Here is an 18,503-nt window from a genome sequence, read left to right on the forward strand (position 1 = left end):
TGTACCGCCTCGCAAAATGAAATTATAATTAATGAAGGTAAATTATAAAAATAAAGTGTAATAGCCGTTCGGGTCGGCCACCTCTTTCAAACCCGCCCATAGACACGTTCGTTCCATTCGTAATAAAAATAATTCTATCCCTCGAACCTCAAACATCTGTTCCGATCGCCAATAAAAGTAGACTCGGCAGTAGAAACATGGAATTTTATCAGCGCTGCGTCCATCATAAAGCATCCCTCTGCGTGCGGCGGGGGCCAAGAGCAGAGGGGCGCATAAAACTTTACAGGCATTCGGCTAATAAATCGTGTGAAATAAATAAGTGTTGAGTCGGTTGGCGGCATATTGATTCGTCATGTGCCGCCTTAGAGCGGCGCGGGGGACGGGAGCCGGGTGGCCATAAAGGTGCGTAATGGCCGCCGTCGGAAGACAGCGCAGTGGCGCGCATCGATTAGCGCTCGCTCGCCGCCGCGTCAGCCGCCGACGCAACGACACCGCTCACAACCCACTCACCTACCACTGATCCTATCACTCTTCGACCACCATACAGCTTACTTATTTGAAGAGCAATAATGGTCCAGCCATTGACTGTTGACGCGATCGGATCATCAGAGAACCACCAAGGACCGGTTACTTTTAAAATTACATTTGTATTTTTCTTTCACTTTTCTAGATGGCGTTAGTAGTATGTTATTTTTAATAATGACTGCACTTTCAGAAAATATGTGATTTAAATTAACATAACGAGTCAAAATATTTTATGATTATTTACTGTTATGTATGCTGGATACTAATTTTATAATATTTTTTCTTTATTATATCTTAAATTATAAACGTATAGCAGTTTCTAATGCAAAATAATATGACATTTTTATTTAATTTTTCATTTCAACGTCAAAATATCATATTTCTAAATATAAAAGTTTTTAATTAATAGATTTAGATGTTTATCGTTAAAGTAAAATCAACTTGGTATTTTCTTCAGTCTTCGCGAACGGTAGACATTATTAAAACTATTTTTTACTTTTTACCTTAGTACCTACTCGAACATTGTAATGTATTCGAGGCGTCGGATATAATGTAATGGTGAAAAAAACGTGAGATTAAACCGTAAAAGTAGTTTTAATTATAAAATTAGTTGTTTTTCGGTAATTATTAAGAAAATGCTTCCTTTAAGGAAACAATTTAGTTATGAACCCACTTTTTAAATTGACGATTCGGTAAGGTACAGTTAACAAAAATATTTAATTAGTGCGTAGGTACCTACTTCTTTTTCATTTAATTGAAATTACGTAATAAAGCCTCCTTGACAAGGCTGGTTTAAATGAGTAAAAACGTCACAATTAAAATCGAATTGGAAAAAGCTTTTTCTTTTCATTTCGTCTTTCCAGAGAATTTACTAAATAAAAAATCCTACACTGTACCTTTATACTGTCTTGAAATAATTTAAATCAAAATCTTTCCCCATCTTCAGTTCTTCTATCTTAATGACGTAGATATTCAATTTGACGTATTGAAATAAAACTTCGTCGTGGACGGCTAGCAACATACACTTCGACATAATAAGACCGGGCGCACACTGTACGCTCGTGCCGGCCGCGGCGCGGAATGTTTTGCAATCTCTTTCAAGAGCAACTATTTGCATTTGTTTAAATGAATGTTTCTTTGTGTGCTTCTCCTCTGTAACGTGTTACAAAATTTTTTATCGGATGGTTCTAAAACTTGGTATCGTTGGTGTTGGAATTTCCGGGAAGGTATCTGTTATAGTACCGGCAATATATGGATATACCTGTATTTATATATTATGTAAATATAATTATACAGCTGAGATTAGCCTGGTTTCATTCGTTAGTTTTTAACAGAATCATCAAGAAGCAATGTGTTTTGATATTGTGTGTATCTTAAGTAATTTTTATATTCGTTCTGTCTTACACTTTACCCCGCTTCTATATATTAGTTTTCTGGTTGTCGTTTGCTGCAGTCGAAGCAAATTAATGAATTAAGTTCACTTTCGTGAATTTTTTTTGTTACTAATAATGCGAAAATATTTTGTTACTTGTGTAGTACAGTCGCAATGAAAATGTTTGTAACCAAAAACTTGAGTACACGAATAGTAATTTCAATGAACTGGAACAGTATTTATTATACATATTCGTCTTGGTAAAACCCGGTCGCATCTCGTTGTGACTATCGCTAATGGCATGAAACACATCAATTTCTTGAGACTTTTTTTTATAATATCTTAGATGGGTGGACGCGCACACAGCCCACCTGGTGTTAAGTGGTTACTGGAGCCCATAGACATCTACAATGTAAATGCCGCCACCCACCTTGAGATATGAGTTCTAAGGTTTTAGTATAGTTACAACGGCTGGCCCACCCTTTAAACCGAAACGCATTACTACTTCACGGCAGAAATAGGCGAGGTGGCGGTACCTACCCTTGCGGACTCACAAGACGACCTACCACCAGTAATTACAATTACAAATTATAGTTTTTCCGATGTTATTCGAGGTTATTTCTTCACCGTGGAAGTCAATCGCCCCCCAACCTGTCGTATGTCGATTGTACTATTTTATTGCCAATGTGGCATTCCCATGTACGAGCTATTACGTTTTGAAGTTTCATCAAAATCCATTCAGTAGTGTTTGCGTGAAAGAGTTATATGTATAGAGATATTTATAAATATTTATAGTACAATAGCAGTAGGACAGGTTTACATTTTACATTAGTTTACATATTTGAAGGTATTTTATTTGGTGCCATTTAATCCAAATCGAACCAGCGTCAGATCTCCTGTGGTTTATTTCATATTTTGAAGAATGTCGACCTCTGACTAGTTTGGTCATTGACACGTGAAACGTGGCTGGAGACTTAATTATTTGAAATATCTATTTGGTTCTCTATTCGTTTCGAGAAGATTCGAAAGATTTGGCGTAAAAGCTTTTTGTAAAAAAGTTTAATACTGCTTTTTGTTGGCTACAAAATATTCCTGATTCGAAATTTATTGTAGTAAGCCAATATTACAAAGACTTCTGTTTACGACGTCATCGTTTCTTTTCTGTGGTGCTATTTATAAATTTAACAAAAAAGGAAAAGACAAAAGAATCCAAGAATTGTATGAGGTAAAGGTAACCATTGATTTTGATTAGTCGTTTTCATTAAGTTAATTACTCCAATCAACTCTGTCACGCAGAAATAAGCATTTAAAATATCTTTCGTTCGGACGTTGATTAAAATCTTCAATATTACAACAAAAACTCACTTTGATATATGTACGAATCTTACGAGGAGCTCAGGACTGGCTGCAAACGACATTCGAAAACTATCTTTATGAACATAATGGAATAAAGTAGTAATTACTATATCAAAATAACGCACGCTGCCTACCACCTGTCATGTGAATTATCGACTTTAAATAACATATCTTATTTATTGTTGAATCGAAACAAAAATAATACGAAAAGGAAGGGCTCTTTATTATGAATAAATGCATCAGAAGTGGGCGTACAACTGAATTTGTACCAAGTCGTGTAGTACAAGCTGCGCGGTGACTTCAAGTTCTGTTATCAGATAAATCGAAACAGTACACTTTTATTGGTGTATTTGCATGTCATAGTCCTCAGTGCCGAAGTGGATGAGCAAAGCAATTACAAGGAAGAAGTGCCGGAACAATAAACGCTCTGCTAATCCGACCCAAGATTGATTTTGGATTAATGGGGCGCTATATGATACTTTATATGGTATGATCTTTCAAACTGGCAAACATGACTACTTCGTGACACAAATAGGCCAGATCGTGGTCCTCACCAGTAAAGCGTCGCCAATAAGACCTTCTCCCCTCAACTGTCCTAGGCATCCGCGTGCGTCGCGAAGCTACACTATGCGACATAATTATGAACTAAAACTGGAGCAGAATGTATCTGTTCATTTCCTTTGTCTACGAATCGATGTTATTAGAAACATTTCATGTAATTTTTTATTTTTATTGCTTAGATGGGTGGACGAGCTCACAGCCCAACTGGCGTTAAGGGGTTACTGGAGTCTATAGACATCTACAACGTAAATGCGCCACCAACCTTGAGATATAAATTCTAAGGTCTCAGTATAGTTACAACGGCTGCCCCATCCTTCAAACCGAAACGCATTACTGCTTCACGGCAAAAATAGGCAAGGTAGTGGTGCCTACCCGTGCGGACTCACAGGAGGTCCTACCACCAGTAACAAACTTTAACTGAAGTCTGCTTTTTTAAAAGAAACTCGAATCTAATGTTCGTATTTAGTTGTACTTTTTATTGGAAATATCTAAGCGAACCTAGATGACGGGGCAACGCACAGCCGCCGTCGCCCGATACATATCTTGTCGGTCTACTCTCGGTGCTTCTAGGCTCTTCACGTACTAGTCACTGTTCTCGCTGAACTCGTCCATTACCACGAGCGAACTAAGCCATAGACCCAACCCGCTGAGTTTCTCGCCAGGTCTTCTCAGTGGGTCGCGACTCCGATCCAGTATTAGATTGCACTGCTCTTGATAGGGCTGGTCTTAGCAAATTCTCTCAGGTTGAACCCGTGAGCTCACCTATTCGTCCGCGCGTAGCTGGTATAGCTCCTTAGGCTACCAGCGAACAGGTGGGTTAAAGAAAATGGGTTTTATAACTTGAATTCATTTTTAAAAGACTATTTTGTAAAAGTCATTCGTCGCCTAAAAATACCTTACATCGCGTCGCGTTTCGTCGCAAACTTATATGACATGAAGCAAGTAAAAAATAACCACGTAATGATCGCATCGCTTCGCACATTATCGCTTCCCGTCGCCCGCCTAGAACAGTTGTAGGTTAGATTCAAATCAACCTACAAAGCTACTTATGTGCTAGACCATAAGGTCTTCCCTCATATCTGTATTCATCAGATAAACTAAAATGCACTAGATGTTATTTGTATATATTACTAGCTGACCCGGCAAACATTGTTTTGCCATATATAAGATTTCTAGGGAATTTCTAGTGTAGAAAAAAAAACTAACTTATTGTAATTGTGTAAGGATGTGGTAAATGAGTGAAAGAGGTATGTAGTGCTGTGAACGATGAGGGAATATATAATAAAAATAACAAAACCTCATTCAACCACATAATACCTCATTATAACAAAAAAACAATGTCCAAATAAAAAAAATATGCTAGGGGTGGACAACCCTAATCACTTAGGGGTATAAAAAATAGATAGTAGCCGATTCTCAGGCTTACTGAATATGCATAAAAAATTTCATGAGAATCGGTCAAGCGGTTTCGGAGGAGTATGGGAACGAACATTGTTACACGAGAATTTTATATATTAGAAGATTAGTGTCAAACGCAAGCAGATTTTTACAATTAAATGTTGCGTTTTATTTATATTATCAATAAAATATTGTTATGGGTAAACGTTTGTAATTACAAAATGTAATTGTCACGCAAATACCACGAAAATAAAGTAGTTTTTATATGTTGATACATCCGCTGTGATAGTTTTATCGAGCGCATTATCGCTTACGAGTCAACGGGTAATTCCGGCTTTTTTATTATTATTGTAGATGGACCAAAGATCCACCTGGTTGGTATTAATTGGTTGTCGTACCCGATCGACACCCACCTTCAACGGTTCTATAACGGCTGTCTTAAAGCCAGAAGGTATTATTACTGCTTCCAAAAAACTAGCGTATCTGGAATCTTAGGAATAACTAAGGAAAAAAAATGGGCTCCTCAAGGACATAATCGTACAGAAAATTGAATTATTTTCCCTATACGTCAAAATACTAGATTATATTCTAAAAAGAAAAGAAAATAGAAACGAAAAAAAAAACAAATAAAGACATAAAATTTCTTGATTTAGGGATTATTAATAGATTAATAACTTGTTTCTATCTGTCGAGCTAGAAGCATTTGTCTATTTTAATATTCATATATTTATTTTCAAAGAAAAAAAAATTGTAGAAAAATCTATTAACAGCTGCTACCTTCAGACAGACGTTACAACTTCGCTGTTTCCGTTCTAATTCCTCCGTAAAAAACAAAACATCCCAATTCCGAGACCTTTTTGGACCGCCAAACCATTAATGCCATAATTCAGCGGCCCCTGCACAGTCCACTCCGTGACGCACTCGCGGACTGACCGAAGGCGGTAACGTCGCATCATAAATTTCGCATTCAGTAAAATATATATTTTATAAAAATAAATAAAAGCCATTTAGCGTTGTCCTGCGGAAACATTTGTCCCCTGCGTCGCGGATAATCCGGGGGTCTATATTATGATTTATTATTAATTAATAAATGTTTTTTTTTGTCTCAACGTATTGTTTAATACTGGATTTCGAGTTACCAAACAATCGCGTTTTGCGGCAGCTTGACGTGGTTTAATGGGCCCGTTATTTATGATTGTTTTTTAAAGCACCTTTCCACCCACCGCAGCGAGATCGGAACAAAGCTTACAAAATAAATGTCGTCGACAAAAACAAAATCAATTATCAATGATTTCTAAAACTCTTTAACGTTTCGCGTCGATCTCAAAATGACTATTGGCAATTTTTTGTGTTTTTTTTATTGAAAAATATATTCTCTAAAATTCGATACTACAATAAATAAATAAAATAGCTATTTCAGCAAGAGCCATGGCAGAACGGACCCTAATGAGTTTCGTTAAGAGTATCAACAATATAACAAAAAAATCTAAATAGAGATACATGAGGTCACCCTACAAAAGAAGAGGTAGGTTAGACCTAAGAAAATATGGATGGACTGCGTGAAAGACGATTTGTATAAGAGGGGAGTGAGCGAAGAAATGGTATATGATAGAGGAGTATGGAAGGAGAGAGTATGTTGCGCCGACCCCAGGTGTCTGGGAGTAGGGCAGGAGAATGAAGATGATGGTGGTCAGGAGGTCACTCTACAGAGCCGTCGTGCGAGGGGGATAGCATAATGTTTCCATTTCTAACAATAATTATTATAAATATGGACAACCTATAATCCCGCGGTGAGCTTTTCAGCAGTAGCCGCCCGTAAAGTACAAACGGGAAGCGCCCTTGAAAGACTAAGCCGAAGGTTCAATTCGATGCAGCGTGGCAAAAGTAAGGTGCAACCAGCCCGAGTTGGCTCATAAAACGCCCTTACTGCTACCAGTCTTGTGTTATAAAAATGACTGACTATAAACTCACATTTGTTAGAGGTCGTCCGTGACTGACCTACCGCAAACACAACGACATTAAGCATATTATTATTACCGGCTGTCGTTCGATAGTTTATTGACTGTTAAGCCTTGTTCGGACTAGGCGAGTATTTTAGTTGAGTACCGAGTAATTTAGTAGCTAAATGTGTCTGAACATCAAAAATTTAGTCGAGTAGGTTAGTAAATAATTTAGTCAAGTCAATCCATTTTCCACGCGTCCTTGCTCACTGGCTCACTGACTAAACAAGTCCGAACCTGATGATTAGTCGAGTTCATTAGCACTTTTCAAATGGGTATCTTTGCGCTGAATTTAGGAGTGTATTTTCGTTAACAGAAAATTCACACAACTTTCGGACATTCTCAAGCTATCAAAGTATTCTTTGGGATCTCTTCCAATGCTAATTCCTTCAGAAGACATTTAGTAGCTCCTAGTTTATCTCTTCTATCGATCCATTTTCGTACTGTTACACACTACTCTACAAAGCAGCTTTGCCCTAATCAGCTCGTTTACAAGCTCACTGTGTTTTCCATTAGAGTCATCATTTTTAGCTTTCATGTAAAATCAAATCATATTGAAAACCTGTTAGAATCTGGAAGCCGTCGCGAGCATACATAAGTTAGAATCTGGAAGCCGTCGCGAGCATACATAAGTTTGAGAAGTCAACAATAGTGTTGTAAAATTGTGAAATCTAATAAAGACAGTTTAGTCGTGAAAAGTTTTTGTGTTTTTTTTAAAAAGAAGTTTGAGAAGGGCCGTGTAACAAATTGGTGTCAGAAGTGGGATACCAGAGAAGAAATCTGAGACAGACCGTCAAAGATTCTGGTATCTCGAATCCGAGCCATCAAACTTCAAGAACGACCGACAGTAAGCCTTGCCCTAAGGACAAGCCTGCGTCTAAACACAAACTCAAGAGGACGACGGTAAGCCTCCGCTGTTAAGCGTGAGCCCGCTCCAGCCGCGACGTGACGCACAGAGACGACAGTCCAGCTGCTTCTCCAATTCTAACTCACCCACCATCAATCAGCATCCAGAACATAACTACCAGCATCCTGCTCCTGACGAGGCAATGCGGTACGACGTGCTTCTGTGAGTGCTCTACACTTCAAATTCTCCGAAAAATTTCAAAGTCCTTAATCTTAATTTTAATTTTCTAAATTTATATTTAATTCTAACCTGTATTTCAAGTGCTATTTTTGTATTCCAATTTTATCCAGCACATCATAATTCAAATCTAAATGTCAGTCAAATCGGAATCTTCAAAGAAAAGCGAAATGACGGACAAAATTACCTTATCCTTTTTAACCAAATTCATCAAAACTTATAATGGGGACAGAGAATCACTCCCCGCGTTTTTAACTAATTGTGATAATGCAATGTCCTTAGCTAGTTCGGATCAACAACCCGTCTTATGTAAATTTATTATCTCACAATTAGAAGGAAAAGCCCAAGTCGCATGTAGTCTAAAAACGTTTACTAAGTGGACGGAACTAAAAAACTTTTTAAGATCAACCTTTGGAGAGAAAAAACACTCCATTCATTTACTTTCTGATTTGCAACATTGTAAACAATTATTAAATGAGGATGTTACTAAATTTTCCTTAAGAATTGAACAAATATTAACGCGTATTCATTCTAACATTCATTATAGTTGTAAGGACGAAAGGGAGCTTCTAGGCAGAACCGCAGCCATGGAGGATCTTGCCCTTAACACATTTTTATTGGGATTAAATCCATCACTATCTAATATAGTTCGTTGTAAAAATCCAACAACCCTCAGTGACGCCATACAATATGCCATTGATGAGGAAAAAATATTCAATTTATACAAAATTAACACAAGATCCCAAAAAGAATGTTCAGTCTGTAACAAAGCGGGCCATACTTCCTCAGAATGTTTTAAAAATAAAAAACCTTTTTCAAAAAACGTTTTCCAAATCCATCACCAAAATAATTTTAATAAAAATCAAAAACCTAATTCAAATAGTCCTTATATTAAAACGTGTAATTATTGTAAAAGAACCGGTCACACGATTACGGAATGTCGCAAGCGTCAATTTAACGAGAATCGCCGCGAAAACGCAAATTCCGCGCAAAACGATAACTCGTATATTAGGTCTCGTGTTGCACCTGCGCAACCGTGTGAACAAGAAAATTTAAACTAAATCGGATTTCGTTGCCGTGTCCTTCGAAATCCAATCAAAATCATAAAGACACGACTTATACTAAATTTTCTAAATTCACGACTCAACCAAAAGAATTGAGTTCTTCTAACTTCACGACTCAACCAAAAGAATTGAGTTCTTCTAAATTCACGACTCAACCAAAAGAATTGAGTTCTTCTAAATTCATGACTCAAATAAAAGAATTGAGTTCTCCTAACTTCCCGACTCAGCCAAATAAACTGAGTTCTACCAAGTTTATACCTCGACCAAAAGAGTTGAGTTCTACTAAATTCACGACTCAGTCAAAAGAATTGACGAGTTCTACTAATGATAAAGAACTAAATGATAAAATAACAAACAAAAAATTTTACTCAAATTCAAAAACCAATCAATACAATTCTAATTTTATTAATTCTAAATTCATGACTCAATCAAGACAATCGAATGATAACAAAAATCAGGGCCGTACTCAGAGTCCGAATTCAAAAAATAATTTACCTAATTCTAACTTAGTTACAAATCCTAAATCTAAACTTATGTACGAAATTAACGATTACAGTAAAAAGGTGTCTTTACCTCATATTTACTTAAATTCTAAACATGCCTCTGAAAAACTATGTTTCCTTATAGACACAGGATCCACCATAAGTATTATAAAAGGATCAAGTTTATTAGAAGTCCCGAATCTCTCGAACGAAATCGTGAAATTAAAAGGGATTAATAGTTCAGAAAATCCTGTTGAAACATTAGGTACTTTCGAAATGGAATTTAATTTATATAACGAAACTTTTAAATACAAATTTCACCTTACAAATGACGATATTAATTTAATTAATTACGATGGAATTATTGGTAGCGATTTTTGCAATTATTTTAAATCGAACATCAATTATTTTTCTAAATCCTTATCTGTAATGAATCATTCTATTCCTATCATTTATACTCAACCAACTTATATCATTCCGGCTCGTTCCGAAGCCGTCATTGAATGCACAGTGTCAAATCACGTGCCCGAGCTTTTTCGTAATAACGAAGCTCTTGTTCTAGATCATACCTTATGTGAAGGTGTTTATGTCGCAAATTGCATAGTTACAATCAAACAAAATAATAAAATAAATATTTCTATTTTAAATACTACAGAGAGCGATATCGAAGTGAAAGATTATCACGTAACGTTAACGCCTCTCGAACGTGAATGTTTTGATTACGAATCTTGTTTTAATATTAATTCTAATGTAACTTCTAAATCTGATCGTATTAACAAAGTTCTAAGTCTTATCCGATGTTCTCATTTAAATGATGAAGAGCGTAAAGTTCTTTTAGAGTGTTGTTCACAATATACAGATATTTTTCACATCGAAGGTGAACCTTTAACTTTCACAAGTGCTATTGAGCACACCATAAATACAGGCAACGCACCTCCTATCCACGTTAAGTCATATCGTTTTCCTGAATGTCACAAAGAGGAGGTTGATTCTCAAATTCGTAAGATGTTAGAACAAGACATCATCCGACCTTCTATTTCACCCTGGAGCGCTCCGGTTTGGGTTGTGCCAAAGAAAATGGACGCTTCCGGTAAACGAAAATGGAGAATCGTTATAGATTACCGACGCCTTAATGACGTTACCGTTTCAGAGACTTATCCGCTACCTCTTATTACAGACATTCTAGACCAGTTGGGTCATTCTAAATATTTTAGTACGCTGGATCTTACAAGCGGATTTCACCAATTACGAACCAGCGCTCAGGACGCCCCAAAAACGGGTTTTACAATTAGCACTAATTCGAGCATGTCTGGACATTACGAATTCACCAGAATGCCTTTTGGGTTGAAAAATGCCCCTGCTACTTTTCAACGTCTTATGAACACTGTTCTATCAGGTCTACAAGGCCTCCATTGTTATATTTATTTGGACGATTGTATCGTGTACAGCCAAAATCTTAACTCGCACATTACCAAATTAAAATTGGTATTCGATAAATTTCAACAATTCAACCTCAAACTCCAACCAGACAAGTGTGAATTTTTAAGACACGAAGTCACTTATCTTGGCCATATTATCACCGATAAAGGTGTTTCTCCTAATCCCGAAAAAGTCAAGGCCGTTTCACAATTCCCAATTCCGAAAAATCCTAAAGAAATAAAATCATTTTTAGGCCTCATAGGTTATTATCGCCGTTTTATCGAAAACTTCTCTAAGTTAACTAAACCACTTACTTCCCTCTTGAGGAAGGATGCTGACTTCCTTTGGAACAAGGAACAGCAACACGCATTCGAATTCTTAAAAGAAAAACTAGTTACTGCCCCTCTACTTCAATATCCAAATTTTTCAGAACCTTTTAATGTTACCACAGATGCAAGTAATTACGCCATTGGCGCAATTTTATCCCAAGGTCAAATAGGCAAGGATAAACCAATAGCGTATGCATCACGCACTTTAAACAAAGCCGAAAGCAACTATTCCACCACTGAGAAAGAGCTTTTAGCCATCTTGTTTGCTGTTAAAACTTTTAGGCCATACTTATACGGCAACAAATTTAAAATTGTAACAGATCACAGACCTCTTGTGTGGTTATTTAATGTAAAAGACCCCGGTAGTAGGCTCATTCGCTGGCGTCTTAAACTCGAAGAGTATGACTATGAAATAGTTTACAAGCAAGGTCGTCTTAACTCTAACGCCGATGCTTTATCTCGTTGCCCTATCAACGCTATAAATATAAATAATTTGAACAATCTTAGTTATGAAAAATATTTTAAACTTCAATTTATAAACAAACTTCCAACATCAGACACTGTTATCGAAGAATGTTCTGAAAGTCTACATTTATCTTAATTTAATACAATCGCTTGCCCAGTTTCATTAGATTTTGATTGTTCTATACCTCACTGCGAGGATATCTTAAACCAACTCGAAAATACTGAAGAGTTACTAAATTCCGAACGCGAAGTTCTTGCAATTAAAAGTATTAAAAATAAAAATAAAACTTTCTACTTCTTATACACTAAAGTTCATCATTACGAAGAGACTCATTTTAGAGATATTTATAATTTATTAATTAAATTAAGAAATATGTTAATAGAGTGTGAAAATATCACAGATTTAGCATTACCAGATTTTTCAGACCCATTCTCTAAATTAAATTACACGAAAGTCTATAATATAATTTCCTATGTTTTCCATAATACTAATATCAAAATACATATTTATAAAAATAAATTAATTTATCCGATTCCAATAGAAGTCCCTAAAATTTTAAAGGAAAACCACGATTCACCTATCGCTGGTCACCCAGGATCACAACGCATGTATAAGCGCATTAAAGCTATGTACTATTGGAAAGGTATGCGTTCTGATATTGAACAATATGTAAAAAGCTGCAAACTTTGTCAAATTAACAAACCTCTACGTAAATCAAATAAAGCTCCGATGGAGATCACGTCTACATCTACTAAGCCGTTTGAACGGTTAGCCTTAGATGTCGTAGGCCCTTTGCCCGACTCAGGTTTTCAAAATTTCAAGTTTATTCTAACTTTACAAGATGATTTAACCAAATTCACGAGTGCTTACCCTATGGTTACTTCTACTAGTGAGGAGATAGCTCGTAATATCGTACATTTCATGTCTTTGTTCGGTTTTCCAAAAACCATTTTAACTGACCTAGGTACTTGCTTTACGTCAGAATTATTTAAACAGCTAACTGAAATTTTAAAAGTAAAAGCTTTATTTGCAACTCCGTATCATCCTCAAACAAACGGAGCTCTGGAACGCTCACACGCTACTTTAAAAGAATATTTAAAGTCTTTCGTTAATGAAAATCAAAACGATTGGCATTGCTATTTATTTACTGCAATATTAGCCTATAATACTACTCCCCATTGCACTACTAATTATACTCCACACGAGTTATTATTCGGTTACAAACCGTCCATTCCAAGTTCCTTATATGAAAGCACCAGTAACACAACCTATAACGAATATATTCGCGCATTACAATATAGAATGCGTTTTAGTCGCGAAAAAGCGATACAAAATATTATTAACAGTAAAGAAAGGTCTAAGCAATACTATGATACAAATTCTCGCGAAATTTTGTATAAAGCTGGTGATATGGTATATTTAAAACACCATCATAAATTGAGAAAAGCTCTATCGCCCATATGGAAAGGCCCTTACAAAATTACTAAAGTTCACAATAAGCATAACGTGACCCTAAAAGTAAGTCGTAAACAAATTAAATATCATACCAACGAAATTAAACCTGCTACAATCTAACTTCTACGTCTAAATTTATTCTATGTGTTTATTTTCAGAAATAAAGTCTACTATAAATAATTTTAATTTAATACGACTATCTTCAAACTTAATCAAAACGAGATCAAATTGAATTCTCAAATAAATAAAATGAACGAAATATTTTCTCAAATTACAAAAACTGATAATCTATTATTGTATAATTCTAAGTTAAATAATTTACTTAATATTATCGAAAGTTCTCTACTAACTATTTCAAATTTTCTAGACACTACATTAAGTTCTATATTATTTTCGAAGGTTAACATCATACACCCTAGCGTAATTAGTCCCTTAGATCTTTATAATGAATTATTTAAGCATAGTAATCAAATAAATAAAAGGCTAGACTTTCCAGTCACCCTAAATATTCAAAATATTCATTCATTGATCGATGTTTCTAAGCTTAGTTCTTATTTCTATAATAATAAAGTCATATTCATATTACGAATTCCTTTAATAATTCCAGACAAGTTCGTTGTTTATAAAAACATACCTTTACCTACACCTCACGATGAGTCACATCGCACTTTCGCTTTAATTAAACCGTCTAACTCGTACATCGCTTTAAGTGACGACAGACTGCATTATGCTATGCTGGATAATTTTGATAATTGTAAAATGATAAACAATAACTATTCTATATGTGAATCAATAACTATATACTCAAGTGTAAGTAATCCTAATTGTGAATCTAAATTATTAACAGAGGTTATTCTTTCATTGCCCTCTGAATGTATTTCTAAAATTTTATATGGTCAAATTGATATTTGGCAAAAACTACTAAATAACAAATGGATATACGTTCAATCAAATAAAAGTAAACTTACTATCAAATGTAATGACGTCATCCATGATTATTCTATCGAAGGAACAGGAATTCTTAAGTTAACAAACAATTGTATCGGTTACTCTAAGACCATTCAACTTATACCAACGAATTCTTACTCTTTTATTATTAAATCTCCTTTAAATATAAACTTTGATATTACATCCGATGATTGTTGTAAGAGAGACATACTTAATGAAAGTTTACCACATTTGTCGCCAATCTCTATTAGCAAAATAAATCTAGATTCCTTGAAATATGCTACGCACCAAATGGACAATTTAGAAAATGAATTAAATAATATTGAGAAACAATCTCATTTTATTAAATATGGCTCATACTATTCTACGTTTACTTATATCCTTATCGTGTGTTTGTTTCTATTTTTAATGTATAAGATTTACAGATATTTTAAAAACAAAACGTCCAATTCTGTATGTTGTATTCAAATATTTAACGGATGTTATAACACAAATCAACCAATAAAAAATCTAAAGTTTCAAATTCTATCGAGATGACTGAGATATCATCCAATGATGAAGATAAAATGTCTGTACAATCTTTGCCAATTAGGCAGAAGCAGAATTATAAATCTACTATTTATAATAAGGATCAATCCTCTTCAAACAGAAATTTAAATTTCTGATTTAATTATTTAATATAAATAATAATAATAATATATTAAACATGAATAATATTTTATATAATCTTGTAATTCTAATTTTTCTAATTCTAATTTTGAATGTTTTATACAAGTTTAAACATACATTGTAATGTTAATTTTAATACTAATTCCTAACTTTAATTTTATAAATATTATTAAGAACGAATTTTCAATATTTTCTGTTTTATTTTCTATTTTCAATTTAATGATTTAATGATTTTGTAATGACTCCTCAAATTTTATATTATTTTCGTTTAACTACGCTTCATCTTATTGAGGATGAAGCTTCGTCAAAAAGGGGGAGCTGTTACACACTACTCTACAAAGCAGCTTTGCCCTAATCAGCTCGTTTACAAGCTCACTGTGTTTTCCATTAGAGTCATCATTTTTAGCTTTCATGTAAAATCAAATCATATTGAAAACCAGTTAGAATCTGGAAGCCGTCGCGAGCATACATAAGTTAGAATCTGGAAGCCGTCGCGAGCATACATAAGTTTGAGAAGTCAACAATAGTGTTGTAAAATTGTGAAATCTAATAAAGACAGTTTAGTCGTGAAAAGTTTTTGTGTTTTTTTTAAAAAGAAGTTTGAGAAGGGCCGTGTAACAGTACCCATAACTTATTTTTCTTAATCACAGAAATTTCCTCATCCACCTCTTCTAAAATAGCCATTACGATTAGCTTAATCAGTTTATTCACTCTATTGCGTTGCAGCCTGTTCATCTTGCAAAACACTTGTGTACTCTACTGGACCGTATTGTGAACAATTTTTGTGCAGTAGCAAGTAGTTTAGCCACTAAATTACTCGGTACTCGACTAAAATACTCGCCTAGTCCGAACAAGGCTTTAGAGACATAATGTTGTATTAATGAGGTGACTTGAAACGTGTGAGGGTAAGACCTACTGAGTAAGCACGGTTTAGTCATTTAAGGAAAACTGGGTGGGACTGGGACAAAAACCAGTCACAATCATCAATTTTTCTAAGCAATACTGGGTATCAAGATATTGTAGTTAATGTTTGCCTTGAAACATTACATCCGTTAAAGGTATCTTGCAGTGGCGCCAGCATACAATTAATTGGTCTCTAATCATTTAAGCAAGTGTTGAATTAAACGAAATTACCAGTTTGGGTACTCGCCTTGAAATACTCAAGATTTCTGTGACTTCACAGTTCAAAAACCAATCGATTGTATGTAACGTTTGTGTATATCAAAGTTTGTTTACAATACTGTTTTGTATACTACATCACAGACGAAATTTTGTTTTTAAGTAAGCCTGTTTTAGCAGTATAGTTAACTGTGCCGGTATTTTTGTTGTATATCTGTTTTCTTTCAACCGCCCTCTTCTTTATACAACATAGTGAAAGTAATCGGTGCTTGAGCCCAGTGATGGAAACAAAGACTCAAAATACCATCAGGTGCCGGTTAAGGAACTATTGGGGCGCTTAGGCGCGGATTTTACTTGTCCAGAACGATAATGGTTTTTTTTTTACCTAAGCTGGCGGCCTTACGAGGCTATGCCAGCGTAACCGAGCGAGTAGGTGAGCTCACGGGACTTTAACCTGGGGGTGTTGTTAACACTAGCCCTAGCAAGTACAGTGCTTCGCAGAATCTACCACCGGTCCGGAAACGCCACCCACTGAGAAGACACGGCGAGAAACTCAGTGGACTGTGTCTGTTGATTAATTTAGTCACCGAGCCTTCGTCGCAAGTGACGGTTCGACGAGGACGGTGACCGGTGCTTGAGGCACTTAAAAGCACCGTTACTGAATCGGGATTTTGTAATTCGTCACATTTCAACTCCGGAACTAGATTTGCTTTACATTCTCAAATTAAATGCTAATGAAAAACAAAGAGTTAAACAATAAAATACATTAACAGTAAAAGGTTCGGATAATTTCGAAACTTTCGTCGAAGTTTCGGATTTAGCGTTTTGTTGTTTGCATCAGCTCACGGTCACGGTACGAACAATAGTCACGCAAGTACAGACTAGTCCACATTATGCAACGTACATAAATCTGTCAGTTAGCATTGAACAAACGTAATCTTTCTATTATGACGAGTGATGCATTACTGTCATTGTTCGGCGGCGCTCGTAAATTTTAGTTTTTTTTTTCTTGTTTCAACCGCTGTCTCGATGGATGCGAGTAGATAGTTTTATGTTAGATTTTTTTAAAATTTATTTCTATAATTTTTTTATGACATTGCTTAGGTATTATAATTTGAATGTTAATGAGTCGTTTTGTCATATATTGGGGCAATGATACTTTATGTTGGTGCGATGGTTGATTGTATTTTTTTATTTTGAATTTGTATTTTAAGCTTAGTATTTTAACTAGTTGATTTATTTGTTTAAGATGATCCTGTTATGTCCTATTTAATATAATATCACTTATGAAGCAGTTTTTTTTACTTACGTTTGAACTACTGGTTTCGTCCACCTATTCAAAATTCTTCTTTACGGTGTTCTATCAAGGTCGAAAATTAATTCCCTTCGCCTCATATGTTCCATGGCATTATCAGGGTTCTTTAAACGAAATTTAGAAAGATTTCTCAGACATGAGCAGCATCGCTACGTAGCCTGTCTCTGTCCCTAGTCGTGATGTCGACGATTACCTAACAATAGTCACATGACTAGTTACCGTGGTGCAAATTATTTCGAAAAAAAAAACACGCTATACCCTTTTTTCTAGAACAACCAAAATTCTTAATTTATATCGATTTCTTAACATTCGATACCTACTTGCATATTTATTGAAATTTTTTATTATAACCAAAACATAAATTTTAGTTAAAACTTGTAAAATGCAGTCAATAAAAAGAATAAAGTCTGTAACAGTACGTTCTAGTAGCATCGACGAACAATAAAGCGTAAATCAATAAGACACATTCGTATGAAAAAATATCAAGAATGGGAAGTTTTTAATTTTTGGCGGGAAGGCCCACGCGGGGGGAACAGTCGCGCCGTAAATCTGTCACAAGCGGCCCCGCGCGACATCTCAGCCGTCGCGTTTGCGTTCGCAAGCGACGGCCATTTTTTGTTAACTATCTCAAACAAAATTTATAAAGTAGATAAAGATTGTACAATTCTATCAATCGAGGTATATAAAAAGCAAGATGTGTCACTTAAAACAGATAAGGTGTTTCTTTTTAACTTTGTTACAAACCCGTTTTTTGGGAGTATCAGGTAGAATAGAGACGTATCTCACGCTTGTCCTGCATTATATTTTATACACAAAAAGAAACAGCATTTGTTAAGATATCATTTCGATTATTTAATTATTAAATTAGGTAATAAATAAAGAAGTTTTTAATAATATAGTATTAGTAAAATGATACTTATATGTTTTGCAAGTGTAGTGAG

General features: G+C 35.2%; 1 protein-coding gene across 1 annotated transcript in view; it reads right to left on the bottom strand.

Annotated features, from left to right (window-relative positions):
* LOC114249656 (uncharacterized) overlaps positions 1-18,503 on the bottom strand; it is a 48,371-nt gene that overhangs the window by 28,873 nt on the left and 995 nt on the right. The window lies entirely within an intron of this gene.

Source organism: Bombyx mandarina, chromosome 10 (genome assembly GCF_030267445.1).
Source record: "Bombyx mandarina strain Sakado chromosome 10, ASM3026744v2".
Lineage (NCBI taxonomy): Eukaryota > Metazoa > Arthropoda > Insecta > Lepidoptera > Bombycidae > Bombyx > Bombyx mandarina.